Source organism: Stylophora pistillata, chromosome 1, assembly GCF_964205215.1.
Source record: "Stylophora pistillata chromosome 1, jaStyPist1.2, whole genome shotgun sequence".
NCBI classification, from domain to species: Eukaryota; Metazoa; Cnidaria; class Anthozoa; order Scleractinia; family Pocilloporidae; genus Stylophora; species Stylophora pistillata.
In genome coordinates, this window is record NC_142519.1 from 38,289,113 (window position 1) to 38,314,280 (window position 25,168).

A 25,168-nucleotide genomic window follows, 5' to 3' on the forward strand; every position below is an offset into this window, starting at 1 on the left:
AGGAAAGAAATAACACAAGCCGTGTGCGCACCAATCACAACTTTGAATGTGACTTCAAATGTGTTTTAACCTCACTATTAAAACAGATGGATACCACCTTAGGAAATATAAGATAATTATACTGACAGAGATGCTCACCATTCTGCACATTTTGAAGCATTCCCATGTTCATGATTATATTTATGTTCTATGATTTTGGCACATCTGTCAACATGAGACTTTTTGCATCACAATAAAAACCTTTATGATTATGGAATCCAAGACGCCTTTGAGGTTAGAAAGCAAATCTAGGAGTGTCAATTTGCAATTAACATAATTGACTGCTACCTTATGAAAAAATGCCTATTAATGTTAAGATTTACTAAAACTTCATTTGAATAATAAATTTCATGATAAACGTAGATATACATGTACAGTGTATGACTATATATATCTCCTGGTACATTTTGTATAGCATACCTTTTAGTGTTCAAACCAAAGTCTTAAGCCTCTAAAATTACTCCTTGTCTTAAAACCTTTACATTCAAGATATTGAGGATTTCTTGGAATTATTTGATTGCCATTCATGGTGCATGAAATTGATTCTGGTGACTTTCTGAGGAAACTAACAATTAAGTCATGAAAGTAGACTTAGAAGAAATTCATGGGTCTTGAAAGTAGGCTTTTAAAGAAATTCATGGGTCATGGAATTCATTCTGGTGACTTTCAAGGGAAATTCATGGGTCATGAAAGTAGACTTAAAAGAAATTCATGGGTCATAGAATTCATTTAGGTGACTTTCCAGGGAAATTCATGGGTCATGAAAGTAGGCTTTTAAAGAAATTAATGGGTCATGGAATTTATTTAGGTGACTTTCAGGGGAAATTTCTGGGTCGTGAAAGTAGACTTTAAAGAAATTCATGGGTCATGAAGTAAGCTTTTAAAGAAATTAATGGGTCATGAAATTCATTCTGGTGACTTTCAAGGGAAATTCATGGGTCATGAAAGTAGGCTTAAAAGAAAATTCATGGGTCATGAAAAAAATTCTTCCCATTCAAGGAAAATTCAGGGCTTAACCCATGAATTTTCATTTTGCAGTATTCATGGGCCATGAAATGATCTTAATGGGTTTTTCACTAGAAATTCATGGAATTGTCATAAAACTACTAACAGTTCATAGTGATATCTGTGAGTATAGAGATTCCTCATTATTTCTTCTGTGATTTTTTCCACATGATCTGTGACCCCGTAAAAATCTCTTAATACCACTTAAAGTTTCAATTTTGATAAAAATGAACCTCACTAATATCTTGCAATAGTCCTTAAAACATACCTGTTCGCATGTCAGGCCATACTGCTGAAACATAGCTTCATAGAGTGATAACAATCCTCCCTGTGCCACAGGGGCACATGCTCTTGTGGTTCGTAAGGCCTTGTCACTGCAAGAACACAGTATTGCTAATATTGAGTACAGTTCTTAAGTAGGTACTTGTAGGTAATAATGAGGCTCATGATAAAAAAAAAAAACACTGTTCTCAGGGCTCAAAATTGCGACCAATACAGTCGCATTTGTGACTTAATTTTTATGTTTGCGACTAAAAAATTATTCCCGAGGAGTCGCAAAATTGCGAGTAGAATTAAAAAAGCCAGCAGTCGCTACTTTGCCACTATTTTTGCCGAGATAGATAAAGAAATGAAAAAATATATTGTCGTGTGCCTTGATTATCATAGACCTTTGAAGATATAGGGTAAAATTGTACCTAATTTATCCGAAATGTTGTGCACGCAACGCCATTACCTTGATCGGCCGCCATTGCAGCGATCTCTTATTCACAACTCGAGGTCGGGAAGAACGGCCGCCATCTTGGATGTCACAATGTTATGCCCAGAAAAGCTTGCCCGGTGCAAAACCCAGGGAATCACCCCAATAAAATCCGAAACCTGGATTTCAAAATACCAGATTTTGCAATGAAAAGCAAAGATTTCTCTGGAACGCACTTTCTTATTTCTGATTGGCCGTGACTTCCTCTCGACTCAGTTTCCCAGCAAACACATTCAAAATGGCGCACGACCTTGGATTGAGTACTGAAAGTAATTGATGTCGCACTGTATAGTCAGGACGGTTCGTTTCGACAGCTGTGTTACATTTGACAACCTTTTCTGTAAGAAGAGTTTTCTCCTCTTCACTTTGTACATCGAATGTGAGAACTAACTTCAAACCCTCCTGGATGAAAATTCGAATTTATACTTCCACAGGTGAGAGGTCTTAACAAGACTTTTAACTTATTCGATGTCTATGAAATGTATCTCATTAGGACCATTGCGTGCTTATCCTTTAACAAATGGTGAAATTCTTGAAAGCCTCCCGACATATGTAAATGATGTGGACGGGTATTCTGAAGTTGCTCCGATTATTTTAAACATTCAAAATTCTTCCATCGAAATATAGTGTAAAGTCATTTAACCTCCCTCAATATCGGTCATGAAGTGAGGTGAGAAATCGACAAAATGAGTTAACGTGGTTCCTCACGAGTACAGATATAACGCGATATTTGTACTCCAGAAATATCCGCGAAAGTCGCCCACACTGAAATAACAATTTGGCGTGTTGGATAATAATCTCTTATTAGACGTTTTTTTGTGTAATATCACTGAGTATTTTTAGTCGTTGTTTGTATTTTGACTCGCCTTATGGGCTCATCAAAATATAGCACAACTCGTAAAAATACTTAGCAATACTACACAAAGAAAAGTCGGATGAGATATATTTATTATGCAATTTGTGTATTGCTGAGAATGAATTTTTACTCATTGTTTAATTTTGACTTGCCCTATAGGCTTGTCAAAATACAGTGCAACTTATCAAAATACTCAGTGATATATACTACACAACAAAACAATATATGTATTGATGTACAGTGTGTACTAGAAACAAAATGTATCAAGAGATTCATTAACTCAAATCCTCATGAATGCAGTTTCTCAAAATAATGTAAAACATATTTTGATGAGTGCTGCTACAGCTTGTATCAAATTGTTTCTGTTCTGGTTATAAATTTAAGCCCCCTCAGATATATACACTGTGTTTGTAAGGCCCTTTGTTTATAAGCCCTCCTAAAACCCCTTACAAAGTTGTATGTGCCCAGACTATTAATTAAACCTGAGTGAGTAGTTTTATACTGTTAGTAAACTGAGTATTAATGGTATTGTTTTCAGCATAGTTCTTGTAAACAGACATACTTGTTACATTTTGGGGTCCAAAGTCACTATAATGTGAATAAACTGATCTGCAATATAAGTATATCAGCATCAATGTTACCCAGGGAAAAAAAAAGTCACTAATAAAACAACATAGAAGAATGAATTAGGTATCAAAATGGTGACAGATATGCTGTACAGTTGTACATAGGCTCAGACAGACAGCTCTGTTGTCTCATCTTAATTTCTTTCTCCACAATTTTAGATTGCTTTAGCATAATTGGCACCATATCTAATAGTGCTTTGTCTCCTGTACCATTTACAATACATGTTAGTTTTATGGGTTGACTTTCTGATGGAAACTCTTATCACTGTTTAATGTTTCTCACTGTTACAATTCTCATGTGTTGGTGTCATGGCAACCACATATTTATTATAGAACACAAAGATTTTTAGCAATTTGAGTCATATTGGATTTAGCTTTCAGTAGTAATGCTGGGCATCTCTATGATAACCCTTATTGAAAATCTTTCCTTTTTAGCATTTGAGGGCAAATGAGTTTATTGTTCTTAGTTTTTTTGCTGAACCTGGCTTCTTAGCTCAGTTCTCTCTCTTGGTACTACAATGTCCAGTCCATTTGCAAGGGCCATTTCTTTGCTGAATTTTCATCTGCAGCTCAAATTGAATTATTTATTGAAAATTTTGATTTAGATTTGCCTCTAAATTTTGTCCATTAACATGTGGCTTTATAGCTGACAGCTGGTAGTAGACTGTCCAACTAGTATCTTGAAGGCAGGGGTTCAAATCCTTTCAATGCCTGAATTTTTTTTATTTTTCTTCTAATCATCTGACTTTTATTTTTAGTTTTCCATTTTTTTATTTATTTTTTATTAATTTTTTTTAATAAAATTTTATAGTACTCAACAGTACACTGCAATACAATACATTACTTACAATGCTGCTTTAACTTGCACTAATAACAATATGATATATGAAGTTCATATATTTTGAACTGCGGTTATAGATACGTATGATGCACGATCCTTGCAGTAGAAAGCGCTATTTAATATGCAATAGCGAAAATCAGACCGGAAAAAAAAAAATCAGGCCTGTACGGGATTTCAACCACTGAACTCTGCAATACTAGTGCAGCACTCTACCAATTGAGCTAACAAGCCAACTGGGAGCAGGCCGTTAAGTTGATTCGTAATAAACCCGTGATGATAAATTGGATATGATGATTATATGAAGTTCATATATTTTGAACTGTGGTTACAGGGTTGTCATTAGAAGCCGGTAGGCGGCGGAAATCCGCCGGCTGTCAGACCATTTTGCGCCGGCTACTTTGTGAAGCAGAATTTTTGTAATAATTTGGATATATCCACAAAGTTGTAATGGTAAATTGGCCACCGTAACGATTACAAAAGCTGACGTTTCGAGCTTTAGCCCTTCGTCGGAGCGAAAGAATTTTTGTAATATTGAGATCTGTCTTCCAAAGAAATCTTTCTTTTTGTAAATCTGAAGCTTAGTTTAGTGATCATTCTCTTGTATACTCCTGATGTTATGGAAGACAGAAAAACCTAAAAACCTATACAGGAAATACTGTACAAAAACTATCAGTGGTACAGCTAACTAACGAGTAACATGAAATGCGTGACTTAGCGAAGCACGAAACTGATCGCAATTCACACGTGCGTTGATGCTTCGAAAATCGAAAATGGATGGCCAGCGAAGAAAGCGATCTCTTCAAGATTACTTTTCAGGTCAATCGAAGAAGACGAAATCTAGCGAAAACGAGGCCGGGCCACCAAGGTAAGAAAGAGTTTCGATTGCTGTCAAATATCATAATTACGAAGCTCACCGAGGCATTTAATAACACAGATATATCTCATTTAAATATAATGGCAAATTATTGCCGATCAACTACATACTTTCAAAAGAGCTTTAAGAGCGTTGGAAAAGGAAGTTTATCAAGATCAATTTCACCTTGCTGAATCAGTTGTGTTCATTCCACTCTAAATAATTACAAAGGCAGGAAGATTCGCCTTAATTTGCCGTCAACACGTACCGCTATAACGCTAAATAATCACAGAAAGATGTTCTCTTGAGTTCGGGACAGCTAGACTTTCATTAATTGCTGCTTTAGACCCGCAGAAAAGAGCATGTTTTACGTTATCCGACGGAGACATTTTGAAGGAAAATTTCGTCATTTTGTTTACGATTTCGACAAAGTTCTTCGATCATTGTAAATTTCGTTCCAACCATACGTGGCCGTCAAAGTTGCCGCCAGATTGTTTTTTTTAAGATTTCGCGACGTTAGCAATTGTTCACCAAATCAATTGAATTAAAATACCTACAATTTAACTTTCTTAAAATTTATGGACCTTTTCGAGTCCTTGTTATGGATTTAAAAGGTCAAATGTTTCATGTCATCGCGATTTGCAAAGCTCGTTGCATTCGGCGGGTGATTTCCAGATGTTTATCAGTTGTGATGCTTAGAGATAAGAGGAAATACGTTGATAGACAAAACATACGCCTATTTTAAATTCGGAAGTAGAGCTTGAATCCAGGGGGTTTTCACAGCGAAAAAGGGGGAATTGAATTGCAACACGATGAACCAAATTTATAAACCAGATTCTATGGACAAAAAAAAAAAAAAACCAAAACAAAAACAAAACAAGACAAAAACGCAGTGAAAGAAAACGTTATGAGAATAGAAGGCCGAAGCATTTTCGTTGTGGAAGAAGTTCATGAAGAAAACGAATCTTCATTCATTTATTGCTTCTAGAAATTGTGACCGAGAACACCAACGTTTCATCAGAAAAAGAAAGTGGTGGAATTAAGGAAAGAAACTTTCCACGTTTGTACATATTTTTGAACTGATTTTAACATCAATGTGTGGCTAAAAATGCTACTTAAATATGCCCCAGAATGCTGGAAAGTACGTCACAGAGAGTTTCGCATTTCAAAATTTTTCGGGGGAACATGCCCTCGGGCCCCCCTAGAGAGGCGTGTTGCTACGCAACACGCTGTGCTTGCTTCGCAAGCACGATTTACTTCAGCCGCCTACTCAGTTTAGATCAGACACCTATTACATTTTCTAATGACAACCCTGTGGTTATAGATACGTATGATGCACGATCCTCACAGTAGAAAGCGCTATATATGCAATAGCGAAAATCAGACCTGAAGAAAATCAGGCCTGTACGGGATTTGAACCACTGACCTCTGCGATACTAGTGCAGCGCTCTACCAATGGAGCTAACAAGCCAACTTAGGGAGCAGGCCATTAAGTTGATTCATAATAAACCCGTGATCATAAATCAGATATGATGAATATATGAAGTTCATATATTTTGAACTGCGGTTATAGATACGTATGATGCACGATCCTTGCAGTAGAAAGTGCTATTTATGCAATAGCGAAAATCAGACCTGAAAAAAATCAGGCCTGTACGGGATGTGAACCACTGACCTCTGCGATACTACTGCAGCGCTCTACCAATTGAGCTAACAAGGCAATTGTTAGAGCGCTGACTAATAACAGTATACTATATCACTTATGGTTAATTATATGTTTACGTTACTTAGTTAAATATGGTATTTACAGTACACCACTGGCAATTACAATTACTTTTCTTACATTATGCACATCTCTTTTTTTTTTTCATTGTTATTATTATTTTGCAATAACACATGATATGAACAAAAAAGCAAAAAAAAAAGGTTTGTTGACAATATTAATTTGTATTTTACTACCTTAGATAAAGTTCTCAATTTTCCTTGTGTAAATTGTAACTTACTAAGATTTTTTCATTATTTTGACCACAGTTTGTATATGTATCTTTTGTTAATAGGATAAGCAAATCCAGTTGGTGTCGGAGGTAATATCACTAATGGCAGGAGGCAGGTAAATCTGAAGTAAAATTTGGTTAACAGATAAATTTATGTGGGTGTTATTAAAAATATTGAACTACTATATGATTTCTGGATAGAATTGAATACTCACAGGGCACTGACCAAGAAGGTGTGTTCTAATGAATCAGGATTTTTGCATTGAAAGCATTAGTCATCATTTCTGATTTTGAATTGCTTGAGTTCCTTTTTTAGTGACAATATATTCTGGGGAAAACCTTATATATAGCCAAATCCTCTTAGCTTTTTGTCACTTGTTGTTTTGTGAGTTTTAATTGTGTAAGATCTGTTTCCAACCAGAGTCAAAGTTCACCAAATGTCTTGACCATCTTTTAACGGCAGTAGGTTGTGTCCTAATCTTTTCTTGAAGTAATTTGTGGTAATCTTTACATCTACATTTAGTTAGAGATAACTTTGTATTTAGACTGATAGAAAATATCCCATTCTTCTAATATATTTCTGTGTGTTACAGCAGTTAATGCCTGTGCTTTTTGGGATTGCAGCAATAAGTTGAAAATTTTTAATAGTTTGGTTCAACATTATATTTCCTTTGAAAATTGCCTAGAGTTAAGAACTTACCGTCTCTATTTAATATTAGCACTTTTCCAAACAAATATTTCCAGATTAAATAGATTTGCTCTCTATTGTAATTTCTTTATTGTTCCAAAGAATAAATTCACTATTGTAAACATCAGGATAACTCTTCGTAATTACTTGAAATAGTGTAACATCTCGCTATTAAAAAGAGGCATTTTCTTGTCAAAGTGCTTAGAGTTGTAATTACATTACAATAGGAAAGATAATCCTCCATATTTATTAAAATAACTATTAGGGATAGCTTGCCTGAGGTCTCATTTGTGAAATTTAGAAACCTGCCTAACCAGCTCAAGTGAAGTGATTTTACCACAGTGGACATTTGGGAAGTTCACACCACCATATTTTACTCTATCTTTTTTATTTTTCCACAAGAGTTTGAAAATTCTATCTTGCACTGTTTTAATAACTGTTTCAGGAACACTTAGCATTGAGGCCTGAATGTTTTCTGGTTTCTTTTCTGCAATTACTTATAAGAAATTACAGTCTACGTGTGAGTCTACTCATTTCTTTGCTTGATTCAATTTCATCTGCTGGTCTAATGAAATTTGTGTCATGAGAAATTAGTATTATAATATCTTCTGTAGTGACTGAACCACTAGTTCACCATTTGCTGATTATAGGATATGAAAAATTGAATTAATTTCCCTCGTGTTTTTATTTTATTTTTTTTTAGTTTATTTTAGTTTTGTTTTGTTTTTATAGAGATGACACAATGCCAGCTAATGAAAAATAGATGATTTGGCTGCACTTGTCTGGATTTCTACAAAGAACAACCTTTGGAACCATTTAAAAAGGTTTCAAGAGTCTAAGTTTAACATGATCTTAGGAAAGATCATTTCTTAATTCAATTCCTTTCAAAATTGTGAAAATCCTTAAAATGGTGATGAGCATCAAGCCTCCAATAACTCTTGCTGAAGAGGTGATGAAAGAGTAAACACATAGTCAGCTGTAGAAATGATTTTCAAGAGTAGCAGTGAGAAACAATTTAATAAAAACCATGACATGTGTTATCAACTAACTTACTGACTCACAATGCCTCAGCTGCAACTAAATTAATTGGCAAAATTAGGTCCTCCACTAATTTCTTTCCATTAGCTTACTAATGACAACATCATCTGACTTCTGACAGTATACGTGTTTAGTTTATTACTGTTGTTCATCAACCTGACCGAAAGAAAGATCATGCCTCCTCTAAATTTTTTATTTGACCTTACTAAATGCATCTTTCAAACAGCCTGAGTAAAAACATGTATAACTTCAACATACTTTCTCCCCCATTTTCTAAATGTGAAAATAAAGGTAGTTTCTAAAGAAGCTGTGGTGCTTGTGTCAGTGGGTGTAACATGGTAATTTGGTTTTATCAGCTTACTTGAAATTATAAATTGGCCACTGTAAAAGAGTTAAAAAGCAGGCGTTTGGAGCATTTAAGCCCTTGATGTCAGAGCGGATGGAGGAATTGTGGGTTGTGCGTGTGTTTATATGCAGAAAGTGGAGCTATGCTATTGGTGAGAACATGGTGACAAGAAAAACAAGAATGAATTAATGGAATGAATTAATAGCGGTCGTTGATAACTATTAACAAACAAATATAACTGCGCGGAAAATTAGGAAACAGATACATGAAAAGACACTGCTATTTCAACTGAGGCAATTCAGTACCTTTCCAGTATAGTTTTTCCTACTTAATCAGACCTGACCATGATTTACATTTGTGTGAGAGATTTCAAGTATACTTATACCCTACATCATCAACAAGGAAAATGATTTTCACTCGAACAGTATACTCAAAGTGTACTTCAAAAATGGTACTGCAGCTGTACTTAAGTAAGTGTAGTACCATTGAAGTATGATTGTAGTATAACTATTATTGATGCAGTATACTTGTACTATACTTAAAGTAAGCTTCATGGTTATCTTTTCTGGTAAGGGATGCAGTCGGAATTTTCCTTTTGTGACGTTTGTAGTGCTGACTGTCGATCAATAAGTTGGGCGCGGTGATGACTCACTTGAACGACAAAAACAGGGTAACCACGTTTTTTCGAAAGGCTGGCACAGTGACATCTCTACATAAACGACGAAGTCCTAGAAACTGAGAAAAGGGAATGGAATTCTTGACATGAGATGGGTGAGAATATGAATACAGAAAGTAGTGTGAGTCTGTAAGTTTGTGATACACACTAGTGCATATACCATTTTTTTTAATTGAAACTTTGATGTCTGAAAAGGATAAAGAACTGTCGGAAATTTCCTAGGTATATTTTAGGGCTGGACTTGTAAGGAATTGACTGCGGTTGTAAACTGAGTTAGCTCCCCTGTTGATCACGAAGTACTTATTAGCAAACTAGAGTCATATGGACTTAAGGACGTTGAGTTAGACTGGTTCCGAAACTATCTGACAGACTGAAAACAACTCGTAAATTTTGGTAAAGAAAACTCTGATCCATGTCTTATTACCTCGGGTGTCCCGCAAGGGTCAATTCTTGGCCCTTTACTCTTTGTCCTGTTTGTCAACGGTCTGCCCAGATTCTGATGTACGCTAATGATACAGTTATTTATTTCACCGCTAGTAATGCCCAAGAAATAAGTAGTACACTTACCAGTGAACCTGCCAAGGTTAATGACTGGCTTTTAGACAACTTGATCAGCAGGGATTTGCTAAAGCAAAGGCATAGAAAAAACCAGGAAAGATTTATTACTCGACGTTTCGGGGTCATCGTGACTCCATTATCAAGAGACTAGTTTAAAACATGCAAATAAGGAAAGGTACAAGAATAGCATAAATTAGACTGAACGGCTTAAATAAACACCTTGGCGCGGATGGAATCCGTTTGCACGTTCAGTGTTGGCTTACGCATGCGAATATACAACATGCATGTTTTAAACTAGTCTCTTGATAATGGAGTCACGATGACCCCGAAACGTCGAGTAATAAATCTTTCCTGGTTTTTTCTTTTAGACAACAGCCCTTTTATTCACCAAGGCAAAACTGAATGTGTTTTATTTGGTACTGGCTCTACTGGTTAGCAAATGCTAATCTCTCTGTGAATATCGATGGCAAGGAGCTAACACGGGTTGCTGAGTATAAATACCTAGGTGTAATCTTGGATGAGTCGCTTTCATGGAACACACACGTAAATTATGTAGTAAGCAAAGTTAGTAAGAGAATAGGAATTCTTGGCCGCACCAGGCGGAGCATTAGTATGCATACTACTAGTATAATTTATAGATCATTTATTCTTCCTGTTCTTGATTATTGTGATGCCGTTTGGAATTATTGCGGCCGTACGAATGCTGATAGTATAGAAAAATTGCAGAGACGTGCGGCAAGGATTATCATGCAAACTAAGAGCAGTGATGAAGCGCTAGCTCACCTTAAATATGATACACTGGGACTTAGACGGGAGATACACACGTTAAACCTTGTGAAGAAATGTCTAGATAAGCGCTGGCCGCAATTTTTAATGGACCACTTTTATTTTAAAAGAGATATCGTACAGAGAAAGATGCGGCAAAGTAATCATCTCCGTCTTCCCTCCATCAAACTAGAATGTACGAAAAAACCTTTTTATCATCATGGATGTGAAGATTTTAATCGTAATTTGTAGTTTTTATGAATAGTTTTTAATAAATTTTTAACCTTTTCTAGGATTTTTCTTCTATAAGCTTAGTTAGGATTAGTTTTGAGTATTTTTATATTTTTTTTATCTGGGGCCTCTAAGGATATCAGTTTTTGTAACTGTAGGAGTTACCCTAGCTAAATAAAAGTATCTACTACTACTACTGACTACTCTCTGCGGGTTAGAGGAGGAAGCGCCGATACAGTCGTCAATATAGCGACCGCAGAGTTCAGGTTTGGGGCCATTTATTGGCTGAAAAATTAGCATTCGACAAAACCTACAAAGAGATTGGCATAGCTGGGTTCCATTTTAGTATCCATGGCTACGCCATTGGTTTGTTTAAAATAATTGTCCCCGAATGAAAAACAGTTGAGTGTACGCACTAGTTCGGCTAGGTGAAGTAGTGTTTCAGATCTAGGTTCCTTAACAATGCGTTGATGAAAAAAAATGTTTGAGGGCCAGAAGACCTTCGTCATTGGGAATGATAGTATAAAGAGATGTAGTATCCACGGTGAAAAGAAGTTTGCCTTGGCCGAGGAAATTAAAGTCGCGAAAAATTTGAAGAGCGTGTTGGCTGTCTTTGATATATGATAGTAAAGTTTTGACGATGGGAGCCATAATGTTGTCTAAATAGTTGGAAATAAGTTCGGTGGGACAACTGCGAGCAAAGACAATGGGTCGACCTGGGTTGTTAGGTTTGTGAATTTTAGAGAAAAAGTAAATAGAAGAAGTTCTAGGAGTGGTAGTGATGAGATTTTTAGCTGTGGCCGGCAATTCTTGTTTATCTTGTTTAGTTGAGTTCGTTAATCGTATTTTTGACAGTGTTTTGATTAGTGAAAGTGAGATCTTTGTCAACCTTTTGATTAAAAGAGGTGTCAGAAAGTTGCCGCAAAGCTTCTTTTTGGTAAAGATGAGTCCTCCAAACAACTACTGCGCCGCCCTTGTCGGCTGCTTTGATAAAAATGTCTCTGCGTTTTTTTAGGTTTTTTCAGTGGCGACCACTCTTCAAAGGAGAGATTGGAAAATTTGGTGCTACGATTGAATTTAAGTTTGTTAATATCGTGGCGACATTTTTTGATGAAAAAATCTAGTGATGCGAACCTGGCCCTCTGGAGTAGGCCAGTTAGACTTCGAATCTAAAGTGTTTCGAAAGTGTATTTGCGCGAGGTGTTAGAATGAAAGTTTATTAACAATTTGTCACTATTAGCACTGAAAAGCCTCATTGGGGGAGTGGTCAATTATTACTAGGATTTTAACTATTATTATCATGATTATCATGACTACTATTATCTTATTATCATTATCATCATTACTTGAACTTCGTGATAACGGAAACGTGGTCGGAACGTTTTCACAACTTAACCATCTTTCAAAATCACTCGTCTTTAAAACACTTTACTGACGAGGTACTACTTTTCTTGTCTTCTCTATTTATGTGGTCTTGTTGCAGTGGAGTGAGAGAAGGAGGTATATCCGAAGAGGATCGCCAACTTCGGAAAACAAAAAAGGACGTCACTTGGTAAGTCTCGCCTCCATTTCACACTTTTTCTCGACAAAAAGGAAAATAAGCACTGCTTTGTAGAGGTTTCAACGCTTTGGGTAAACCCAGAACGAAAGATATTAAAACAGCCCGTTAGAAGTGCCAAAAATATTTTAAGTGTCGAGGAGGATTCTGTCTAATGATAACCGACGGCATCAATGAGCTCTGTTGCTCTGTTTTTTCCCTTTGCATCTTGTTTGTTAAGGTCAGTGTCACAAGTTCTACAGACAAATTATAGAGCGCAGTAAAGCAGTACCCTTGGTATCATTTATTACTCTGGAAAGGTGATCGATTCTGAACACTCTGAGCCTGGGCAACCAAAACAGACAGAACTGCCTCTATGACTGTTTATCGTAATATATTGATAATACTTTCACAGAGGATGAAAAAACAGTTGTATTCCCTCCTGGACATGTGTAAATCAACTCAAGATGTGTTGCTGAAACAGGCAAAGCAAGAAATAGCCATGGGGAAATGTAAGAACAAAGTGGACTGTGACTGAAGAAATCGAAACGTTACAGAAAATTACTACAGAGGATGCTAGGCCTAAACAAGCGAGTAGCAGGTTGGTGTGAACTAATGAGCCAACTATTAAAGTCAATAACTTTTCTGATTAATTAGACACATATCACTGATCTTATATACAAAAAAAAAAATCTCGCTGGGCTTTTTTCATGCTTAATTGGTTATATCAACTAAGTTGAAATAGTAAATTGGCCCCCGTAACGAATAGAAAAGCTGACGTTTCGAGCGTTAGCCCTTCGTCAGAGCGAATGGAGGAATTGTGGGATGTATGTGGTTTTATATGCAGAAAGCGCAGCTACGCCATTGGTGGGAACATGGCAACGAGAAAAACACGAATAAATTAGTGGAATGAAAAGCCTTCGTTGATACCTGAGGGATTAAGAGTGCCGATTTGGAAGATTAACTTTTCTTCAAGAGTTTTGCAGTTTTCCGTGTTGCCTAAATGTAAGGAAAGACCGCAGATAGCCATATGTTGCTTAGAAAGATTAGGTAGATTAAAGTGTCTAGCGACTGGTTTAGATGCGTCCTTGTCATTCCTTTCCACGACGCGAAGATGTTCTCGGAATCTGTCACCTAGTCGTCTTCCTGTTTCGCCGATGTATAACTTTGTGCAATAAGTGTAAGTTATGCAATAGATAACGTTGGCAGAGGTGCACTTGAAGTGATCGGTGATCTTAATGGATCGCATGGGTCCCGATATTTTCTCAGCGTTGTGAATTGTTGTGAAGCGTTGGACAAGTTTTGCATCGTGCGCGAGCGCATTTAAAAGTGCCAGGTTGATTATTAGTTTGGAATGAACTTCTGACCAAAAAACTGCCTTTGTTTTTGTCGCGTTTGAATGAAATAAGTGGAGGTTGCGAAAAGATAGTGCCAGTCTCTGGATCGTTTTGAAGTAATTTAATTTTTTTTAAGAAAATCTATAACATTTGCCAGATCGACAGTAGCATTTGAACAGGCTCTTAAGTCGAAGACGGTACGAAAAGGAAAGCGGGAGGAAAAACAGCGATGACGGGGAATGGGTAAGGAAGAGGGCGCTTCCCCTTCCTTACCACTCCCTTACAAGCTACTTCATTCGGAGTTAATTCCAACTGCCGTTAGGGGACTGTTGACAAGCTCTATCGACAGTCAGGCACGTGTGGTTAATGAGGTTTTTTATTAGCGTAGTAATCGGCCAAAAGATTTTGCATGGATTACATAAAGCACCACCCACGTTCCTGCTACCTAGCTAGTAATTTTTTTTTTTTAATTTCTATGATTACTAAACTTTGCTCCTATAGGAAAATTAACGTGAAATAAGAAATCCGGCTTTTTCTGATAGAGAGGCTACAGTGTAAACTCCGCCAACAAAAATGAAATATATGTTTACGTTGCGTAAGTATTTGAATGAAAATAAAGCCTTGGAAAAGTCTTACATTTCAAGCAAAACAATCAACAAAGTCATGGTGCGAAAAGGTCACAAAACTCAACTCAACTCCGAAAGAGAGTCCTCGTCAATCCCAGTGTCAAGTTCAAGGTCTCTTAAACGTGACTTGTTAACTGATCAGGTCACGCTGTCGCGCCGGAATATTCCAAAAATACCAAGAAGGAGAGAAAGAGAAAACTGCCTCGAAATAAGTTCAAGATTGGATTTAATTTGTAGCTATATGGTTAGCTGGTAGAGCGGAGCTCAAGATGACTGATCATGGGCTTAGCTCTATTGGTGGACTTTGGCTGAAGAAAAAGACTAAAATCTCCCTGTCTCGAACGACCGAAAAAAATTCAAACGAAAAATGCGCTCACGAAGGTTTTTCTTTCTTTGGGCTGTTTTCAACCGAGACGGAGGTGATTTGTTTTATGACCCCATTTTCTTAAAAGACTGTCTGGAAAACTTGGCCTACAGAGGACATGCCACATTTTATCGCGCAATAGAACTAAAATATCGCGTGATAAATTTTTCTTTATCGCGCGGTTATTTAATTATTATATAGCTGGCAGCACCAGCTGGAAGATGACGCGAATCCTATGTTCTGATTGGCTACCCGAGCGGGCAGGGCAAGATGGGCCCATTTTACCCGCTCAGGACTGCCCGCTTTGATCCCGCGCATGAGAAAAAGTGGGTGGGGCGGACTTTAAAGTTCGTAACTTTTGGACAGTGTTGGCGTCGAAGTCGCTATAAGCGGCAGAAGAAACAATCAAAACAAAGTTAGAATTAAACGAGCCTCGTGGGCACACTGTGCTACAAACACAGTTGGCTTTCTTTCCCGGCTCTCGAAATAAACAAGTCATTATTGATTCTTAGTAATTTCAAAGCGAAATATTTTTTCCATATACTGAATCTTTTATTGACCAAGCTTGTTCGGTCAAGATGGCTGGATATTATCCTCGTTCTTTTATTTCGTTTTTATGGACCTCAACCTCGTCTCAGTGCATAAAAACTCTAAAAAAGAACTGGGCCAACATCCAGTCATTTTAACGTCAAGCGTCGTCAATAACGTGTATCACAGGATCGTGAGATGCCCATAAAGAATCGATCGCGCGATAATTTAGAATTTATCGCGCCATAGTTTTTCACTTATCGCGATATGATTTCGATTTCTCGCACGATATTTTGCTTTTATCGAGCGATAAATGAGATTTATAGTTCGATAAAATTGAATTTAAAAAGTGGATAGCCTGTGGTCTATGGGCCACAGTATGTTTTTGCCTAGAGGAGAAGGAAGAAATAAAACGAGAATACTCGCCCCATCGACTTGCACGAGTACAGTAGAGTAGGAGATCAATATACATGCTACAGGGCTATTAAACTTGTTACTGAATTTAATAATTTTTTTTTTTCAGGGCACAAAGTTGGTGTCTGGGAAATTGGCGTCGTTATTTAGCAGTGGCTAAGAAGATGGTTGACAAACTGTTAATTCACATATTCATTTGAACAATAATTAAGAAACTCCTTCCTGGATTGCCCGAGCTATTCCTCTCAACTCAGGCCTTTGATCTATTGTCGGATTTTAAACCAAAAGGGTTTTGATTTATGAATAAATCAATATCATTACTTCACGATCTCTGGGTCGTCTTTTCATGTGTAACACCCTCATTCATTTGCGTATAACTTCTTTAACTTAATCTCTCTGGCTTTTATGGTTTGATGCTCAATCTAAGACTACGTCACAGCATTGCCCAAAGAATAATTGCTTTGATATTGTCTTTCCGTGAATTGTTCGTGTTTGTGTTTGAGTTTGAAAATATGCGAAGAGGGGCCCTGTTCTGGAGGGAATTTTCTCTTCAGATTTCCTTTACCAGCACGGAGATATCAGCTGCATTGAAATTCCATCGCCCGAGTGTCACTGGCACCTTCAGTTAAGGAAAAAAACTATGTTTCAAAAACCATATAATTTTTATCTCAACCAGTACGAGGTACATCATTATGAAATAACAACATTGACTACGCTTTGTAATTCCAAATATGATCTGCCTGAACATTTATATGCTACAAATAAAATTCTATTTATTGACGCAAATAATAATCTTTTTTTTTTCCTATGGTCAGAGTAGCAGCTGTTTGAGAACTACTCGATGTGGTTTTCGATATTTAATGGTTTGCAGCCAGATTACTGAGTTGATTTTGAAAATGGCCGTTTCTTACCTCTTGATTGTGTTTTTTGTTCTTTGAGATCTGAAGACACGATAATAGCGTTGTTAATTATTCGACGTATTTTTAAAAGTGAAGACAGAAATGTCTCGGTTTTATTTTCTTTAAGGAGAACAGACAGCGTTCTCGTCTTTTGACAGTTGTCATCAAACCGCCTCCCGGTTAGCTCAATTGGTTAGAGCACCGGACGAATAAACCGTAGGTCCCGTCTCCTCCATCTATTGATTAGATAATTTGATTAAGCAGGGGACGTTAAAGAACCCACATCACGAGATTACTGTGATGTGGTCTGGCCGGTTTACTGGGAATTGGGAGGAGGGGGCAGCTGTAAAAAAAAAAAAAAATCGCTTTATTGATTATAAACTGCCACTGGCAGTCTGACGAAGTACCCCGCACAGTGTTATAAAGCGCCTTGAACATAGGATAAGAGCGCTATAGAAATAAAAGTTATTATTATTATTATTATTATTATTATTATTATTATTATTATTATTATTATTATTATATTATTATTATTATTATTATTATTATTATTAAAAATTTGTGAATATAGAGGTAAGTCTGTAGTAACTGGATCGGTTCTTTTTAATATAACTAGCCCATCTTATTTGCTCACATCACTTTTAGGTGTTCTGATTAAATTGAATCATGGGAATGATTAAAATATTGCGAAAGGAATAATCACCATTATTTTCTCTTGACTATTTCAAGTGTTATTGTCTGTGAGAAAGTGTCCCAGAGGGTGGAGACATGAGTGAACCGATTTTACAGAAACTTGCAGCCGAAGGTAACCTTGATAAGATATTCGAAGAGCCAAAGGCGTTTTGTTTTCTGCCTTTCTTGTTAATGACTTTATTGAAATAATCCCAGTTATATTCAAGAGTTAAAAATAACTGCGAATACTTGTGGAATATCGGGAAAACGGCTTTAAATCCCTAAAGGCTCTAAAGGGAGAGTCGGCGAGTCCCACAGCCAATACACGAAAGCTGATATCTTTGCTGTTTTACAGCTATCGGTGAACCCATAGAGACCCCACCTAGAGACCCCACCTAGAACAGCCGTAGTCAGTTGCAAATCCCTCTTTAGATTTCCCAAAAGTTGTGAGACATAGAAATCCCTGTTTTCTCAGCGTCGTATCTCGTTTTTGGATTTCTTGTTTTACCGCAAAATCCAAATTCCAAATTTCAAAATCAAAATCCAGACTTTGCAATCAAGAGCACAGATTTCTTTGAACGCGGTTTCTTAGTTTTGATTGGCCGTGACTACCTCTCGACCCAGTTTCCTAGGAACCGCACTTGAAATGGTGGACAGCCGTGAATTTAGTGCAGAAAAAATTGATGTCGCACTGTAAGGTCAGGACGGTTCGTTCGACAGCAGTGTTACATTTCAAAACCTGTTCTAAAAAAGGAGATTCTCTTCTTCACTTTGTACATCGGATGTGTGAAGTAACTTCCATCCTCCGGGATGAAAATTCTCGTTTGTACTTCGACAGGTGAGAGGTCTTAACGAGACTTTCAACCGATTCAATGTCTATGAAATGTATCTTATTGGAACCATTACGTTAGAGGATGACGTACTCATCCTCTAACAAATGTGGAAAGAACTGATCACCAAGCAATAGGTTGGTGGACAAAGCCATGACCTCAAGTCCAGGGACTGAACCTCAAACATGGACCAACCCTTTGATGTTTTGGTTTTGTTCTTCGTTAGTCACGACATGCACCACGAAACTTAGGCGATTATTTTAAACAATCAAAATCCTTCCTTCGAAATGTAGAAGCCATTTTTCCTTCCCTTAATATCGGCCACGAAGTGAGGCGAGAAATCGATAAAATGAATTTATTCCTCCTTCATTATAATACATTGACGTACTAGAAACCAAATGTATCAAGAAACTCATAAATTGATGTTTAGATCAAAGAGCATTTTCCTTAATTTTGTTGTTCTCTTCTTGTTGTTGTTGGGAAAATGCATTTACATCTTCGTTACTCACCAGACCACAACAAATCTTGCGGCCAGTATTCCATATAAGAAACAAAGCAAGTTCATTCAGCAAAGTTTAAGAAAGCAGGAATTGTGACATGGTTGCTCAATTTCACCTCTCATGTTACACAGTTATGTTGGGAAGTCATATTGATTGTAATGAATTCAATGTTTAAGTCGCTAGTACAGCACTCCCCTCCATGATTATAATAAATAACAGGGTACATGCATGTAGTGGCCTATTCCAGTAATCGGAATGACTTTTTCTTATAGAGCATGAGATAATGAAATGCTGTTATTTTTAGTGGCAGATTGAAGTGATAATGAATACTGCTGACAGAGATGACCTGCAGAGAAAGTTTGGATGCAAAGGACAACATATTGGATTTGTTTTGTATGTAAAGAACTGCTTCCAGCAGGTAAAAATAAAAATTCTATGGTGGAAGGAGGAGGGGATAATATAAACTGCCACTTGCAACTGTTTAACCCTGGCCTCCAGTTATAGGCCTATCTACCTGTGAACAAGAAAATACATGCATAGATTTGGTTATTTAAGCCCCATGACCCCCTGGATATTAAAGCCCTCCTCAAGCCTTTGTTGTTTAAATAATAACAAAGCTGGAAACAGTACTGCTGTGAATTAGACCTTAAAATTTGTAATAATTAAGAGAAAGGATGGGCTTCAAGGAGAAAGTCTGAACTTCTTTTAAGTTAATATGTTCCAATTTTATTCAGGTTGTTAGTTTTTAATATAATTCTGTTCCAAATGTATTGAAATGAATTCAATTTATCAATGCAAAACAATTTTTTTTCATATTTTCTCATTATTTATTTTCCTTCTCTTCTTCCTCATTTAAGTATATCAGTGGAAATTATACAATTTATTCATTATAATTCATAAAGTAGCTTCACTCAAATGCTGTTGGTCTAAATGCATCATATGACTGAGTGTGCCCCAACTAAAACTGGGGAGCACTGGTGATTTTTCTCAGTTTATGTTCATAAATTTTCAAACCTAACATTTGATTTGAGAAAAGCCTATGTTTGAAATGTAATTGAAGATAATAGGGCATACTGACATTATTACAAGCTCACATTTTTTTCTTGATCTTCACTCTTGGAAAACATTTGTTCCTGACTAATCAGATGAACTCTACAGACAAACACCTGCACACATTTTGGCACCAAATGGAGGTTATTGATCATAGATGAAATGTCCGGAAAAACTAGTAAACATTGGCCAATGCCTATACCCTACAACATATCAAGTTCCCACCATATGCAAAACACCAGAATTGTTTATCAGTATGTCCAATCCCCCAAATGTCTTCTGGACATAAGTACAGAGTTTGTTGATACTGTCCTGGGATGTGATATTGAGGTGATGGTGCTGAATACTTGTTACATTTAATTCCTTACTAAGTTGGCCACATATTTGTAGCTGCTGTAATTAAAGTTTAAGTTTTTCATTCTGATTATTATTTACTTTACTCACAATGCTATCCCTATTACAGTTAATACTGTAACTTATAATATAATTATATACTAGAGAGGTAGACAGCACAACATATCACAGACACAGTGCAAATACTTCAATTAGAGTTTGAAGCATGAGTTAGTTGATAATAAAAATAGACAATGCGGATTTTCAAGGAACCATCCACATGCATATTTCCCCCACGCAGTATCACAACAAGAATTCTCATAATAATGGTTCCTATCGTTTCCTAAAATCTTGAAGCTTGTTATATCTTAAGGTAATACATCTTTCACTCTCCTTCTTGGCTTCTACTTTGCGTAGAAACAAATTAAACTTTGGAAGTGACTTATTTTTTCTAAACTCCCATATACACAGTTTACCAGGCAAGCATTATCAGATAATTTAGTAGGTAATTTCTATTTAAAATGCCAGTTATAATTTCTGTCAGAGATAAGTTCAGATTTTGACTCGGAGAATTAGAGCACCAATTGCAAACCTGTTCTAAAAGGCTCATGCATACTGAGCAGTAATAAACAGACCATCTGATAGGGTACGGACAAAAATAGAAAATCATGTGGAAATTTTTGGCAATATTATGCGGAAGAAAGTGATGATTATGCAGAAAAGATGCCAGAGAAGACTTATACCACAGACTTAAAAGACTTATACCATCTCTTTTATGATAAAAGAGATGGTATAAATCTTCTTTGAAAATTGCGCAGAAGGAACACACCTTTGACTCAATTAACCCAATTTTAAATAATTTGGTATTTGTAAATAAAATGTTATGATAATTATTTATACTGAAAAGACCAGATATAAGTTTCACATGCCACGTAGGGGATCAAGAATACCTCATGCAATGGGTCTGAGAGTTCCAAATCGGCTGACAGGGTTTTTAATCTATTCCCTGGATATTTAGCTTTATCAATAATCATCAGTGAATAGAGCTGTTTTGACTCAGCTAAATAAACAAATAAACAACCGAAACCAAGCAACTCTTTTCGCGAAATAAGGAAGAGAAAAACAACTGAATATGAAAAACCAGGATGAGAATGGGTCAGAGGAAGGTAGATGGGATAGTGTTACAGGTGCGCAGTGCATGCTAAGTTTCGACCCTTATCCAGTGTCTCACCCTTTTTAAACGGAATTTCAACTAAGAAATCTGTCTCAGCCATTTTAAGCTTGGTTACTGTAAAGAGATTTTTTCGATTTCCCGCCGAAAAAAAATCAAGGGCGATCATTGCATGGAACGGAATATATTTTCCTCGAGCAAACACATTCAGTATCTGCAAACAATACAAAAAGATGCATTTCTAGTAGCTTATTATTTCGAGTGCGTTTCTCTACGGAGCAGGTCACCAAACATGGAAAATAGGTCCAAACTTGCATAATTCACGACGCAAAAACTCGGTTCCTGTAAGAAAAAACTGGCGTTGGAGTTGCAGGAGCTTACATAGTGAAGTTCCACCTCACCCAACCGCTTTTCGGAGATTATTTACCTTAAAGGCTGGACAACCATTTGGTAAATCTTACCACACGTAGACTAGCGATATATAGCCCACGTCAAAAGTATAGAAGATCGTACAAGTTCGCTGATTGATGTTGATAGAAATACTTGAACTTAAAATCAAATTAGGGGATTGCAACTGTCTCATGGTAAGGATATTATTTGTTACTTAATAAATGCCCACGTAATTAGTAGGGCTGCCTTGGTAGACATTAGTTATGTGATACCACATTTCCTTTAACATGCCAAACATTTGATATGCAAGAGTTTTCCACGGTACACCGCGACCACACTCCTACCAATCTTTTTCGAGCGAAAACAGAGTAGAATCTACAAGTATTTTCCTTATGTTGAGTGGGTGGCATATGTCTTCATGGGAGTTTTACTATGATTTGTCATCCATATCCTACATCTCAGTTCTTGTTGAACCGTGGGACGATCTCACCGGTGGTCGTTCTCATATTGGCCCCAGGTGCGGTCTGCAAAAAAGGCCATCCCCATGTTTTTGAGCGCTGTTATTGGTTGGTGATCGGAGGTGTGTCTGGGGGCGTAAGAGCTTGAATAATAGCGTGAGCACAGGCGAGAATTTTTTCGCGCTCCTCCCTTTACGCGTGACGACTCGCACTTCGTGCCCGCCTCGCGATTGTCTCCTTTCGCCTGAAAACGTAACAGGCAACACGCCGGTTATGCTGGCTACGTATTATCTACTGTATGAGAATTAACTGCTATTGTACAGGATAAACGTCTTCAGCTGTTTTGTTTTTTTTTTAGTCTGAGAAATTGAAAAGAATAAACCATTGAGCTGTGCTTACAAAGATTTTGTAAATGAATACTGAGAAAAATGAAATGTTCCATTGACATTTATGACAAGTTCTTCCCAAATATTTAATTATGATCGCAAAATCCTTTGTTATTCAAATACTCACAAAACATGTGGAAGTAAAAGTATGATTGACTATTCAGTTTACTACAGTTTTGAATATTTAATTCCAGAGATAACGGCCTCTTGATAGCACTTATAAATTAGGAGTATTTGAAATTGAGAGCAAACTGAACTGCGAAATGTCTTACCGTGAAAAATGTTAAGACTTTCAAGAACCAAAAATAATATATTTGAGAGCTAGATTAATTTTTAGGATTATGCTGGGTGGAAATAAGCATTCTTGAGGCTAGCAACTAAAACGGGTTGAACTTTAATTTAGTTTATCTTCTTCGAAACAGTTACATATTCAACTTACCGGTTAAATTTTTCAAGGCTACTCGTGCCTGTCGATAAAAGAAAAAGACGCTTTGGATGTAAAAGCACCCTCAGATGAATTAAAAATAAATTAGACTTTATGTTTATCAGTTGTCTGCGTACAAATCAAATACCACCTTTAAACATCTGTGTGGGATTTTTAAATATATTGATGTCTGTTAAACAATTTGGTTCTGCTCCAAGAGTTCTGTTATAATTTACAAGTCTAGGTTGCTTATGCTTATGGCAGAGCTTCTCTCGCTTTCTTCAGTTGTGACTTTGTAGTATATCTGTTCTTTCATGACTGAGATGGTCTCCCATTTAGCGGCGGATCCAGGATTAAGTCAAGGGGGGTTCGAAGAATTGTCCGAGGGCATGCTCTCCCAGGAGATTTTGAAAATTAGGTCTTCGGAAACATGATTCCAGCAATTTGAGGGAGAATTTAGGGGGTTAGACTAAACACGCGAACTACCCCTGTATCCGTTCCAGCCATTGAAGATGGTACTGTACTATTCTGGGCAAGATTCGCAGTTTATCAATTTTTCTATTGTATAAGAGGTAAAGAACTACACCGAAAGCCTTGATGCCACTTAAACCAGAACAACCCCAGCTGAGACAAACATTTCCCCCTAAAATTCCTCATTCAGTTCCCTTGCGTTCACTTAATTAAACACACACGTGCGTGCATACGTAAGCTATGGGTCCATGTTCAATTACTTAAACTCCTCAACAAGCCTGATTTCCATATGAAACGTCCCGTAAGCTGATCGATCATGAAAAAGTTAAGCGAACGATAATATGTTTCGCGTTAGGTTCTTCGGTAGGAGAGAAAGTAAAATAAAACATTTCAGTGATATCTTCAGTTTATGGTTTCCCACAATCTTCGGGCAAAAAGAAACATTGTGAACATCCCCAATGATCTTCATCTTACTTGATTTCACGAGTACTTTTTTTTACAATTTCTCGGGTACTTAACTCGGCGATTTTGGCGAAACAATAGTTCGCGGGGTTTTATAATCGCTTTTTCAATAGGCAAATATACAAAAACAGCATTAAATCTCGCAACTCAAGTGGTTCCAAATCATTTCATTTTGCTAAATGTCTTAAAGATGATTACTGGATTCTCTGTTCCATAAGTCAAATTTTGCAAATTAACCTCATTTGACAACAGAAGATAGAAAATAGAAGTTACCAGTAAGAACAGTTAATAATTTGTGTATTTGTTGACACATATCCTGTATATGCTGTTTTTTTTCAAATTTTGATAATTTTTTTTTTCTGCAATTTATTCTCCACAGAGGATTAACTTTCGCTTGTTTATATTTTGCGACGATTTTTTCATGTGCGGATCTTTACTTTAGTGATTTATTTACAGTCGCGAAAAAACGCAAAATTAAAGATCCTCGAAATTAAGTACCAATAATGTAATCCAGCTAATAAATTACAAATGGTGCTTAGATGCTTATTTTCTTTCATACAAATGGTGCTTAAAAAAGAAATGGTGCTTAGGTGCTTATTTTCTTTAATACAAATTAAGATATGTTACCCTTATAACAATTCTCAGCAAATGCACTTAACTTTAGACATTAAATCTTACAATAGATTTTCTGTTGACGAAGTCGAAGGTATGTCATTTTCCATCTACAGAGGAGGATGAAGTATCGGCGTGTGTTAAAACTTCCTTTCCAAAATAAAAGTAATGTATTTAGAATGCTAATTATAGAAGCTGAATACACTTCTGAAAACTCGTAAAAGAAAGGTAATATAACTAGAAAGGCTAGAGGCTGACTTAATTTTGTGGTAGATATTCCCCTCGGAAAAATTACTCACGCAATTGTTTTGCCACAACTAGTGCGAGCGCTGTTATTCTCTTCTTTTTTCCAGTTCATCTCTTCGATGAAACACGCTGAAAAACTTCTCTTCAGGACGGAGCTATGTGAGATAAATATATGTCGAGCCCCT

At 36.7% G+C, this 25,168-nt stretch overlaps 2 long non-coding RNA genes across 3 annotated transcripts in view; both read left to right on the forward strand.

Annotated features, from left to right (window-relative positions):
- The first annotated feature begins 2,045 nt into the window (after positions 1-2,045).
- LOC148742395 (uncharacterized) overlaps positions 2,046-25,168 on the forward strand; it is a 280,537-nt gene continuing 257,414 nt past the window's right edge. Inside the window, exons 1-2 of one of the 2 annotated variants that reach the window (XR_015999689.1) lie at positions 2,046-2,235; positions 7,035-7,087. This is a non-coding gene — a long non-coding RNA (uncharacterized LOC148742395). Of the gene's footprint in view, positions 2,236-6,491; positions 7,088-25,168 lie in introns of those variants that run through there. The other variant, XR_015999686.1, reaches the window with a different exon arrangement.
- On the forward strand, positions 11,546-18,558 carry LOC148742396 (uncharacterized). The gene is made up of 4 exons (XR_015999755.1): positions 11,546-12,825; positions 13,226-13,411; positions 16,189-17,783; positions 18,489-18,558. It is a non-coding gene; the product is annotated as an uncharacterized LOC148742396 (long non-coding RNA).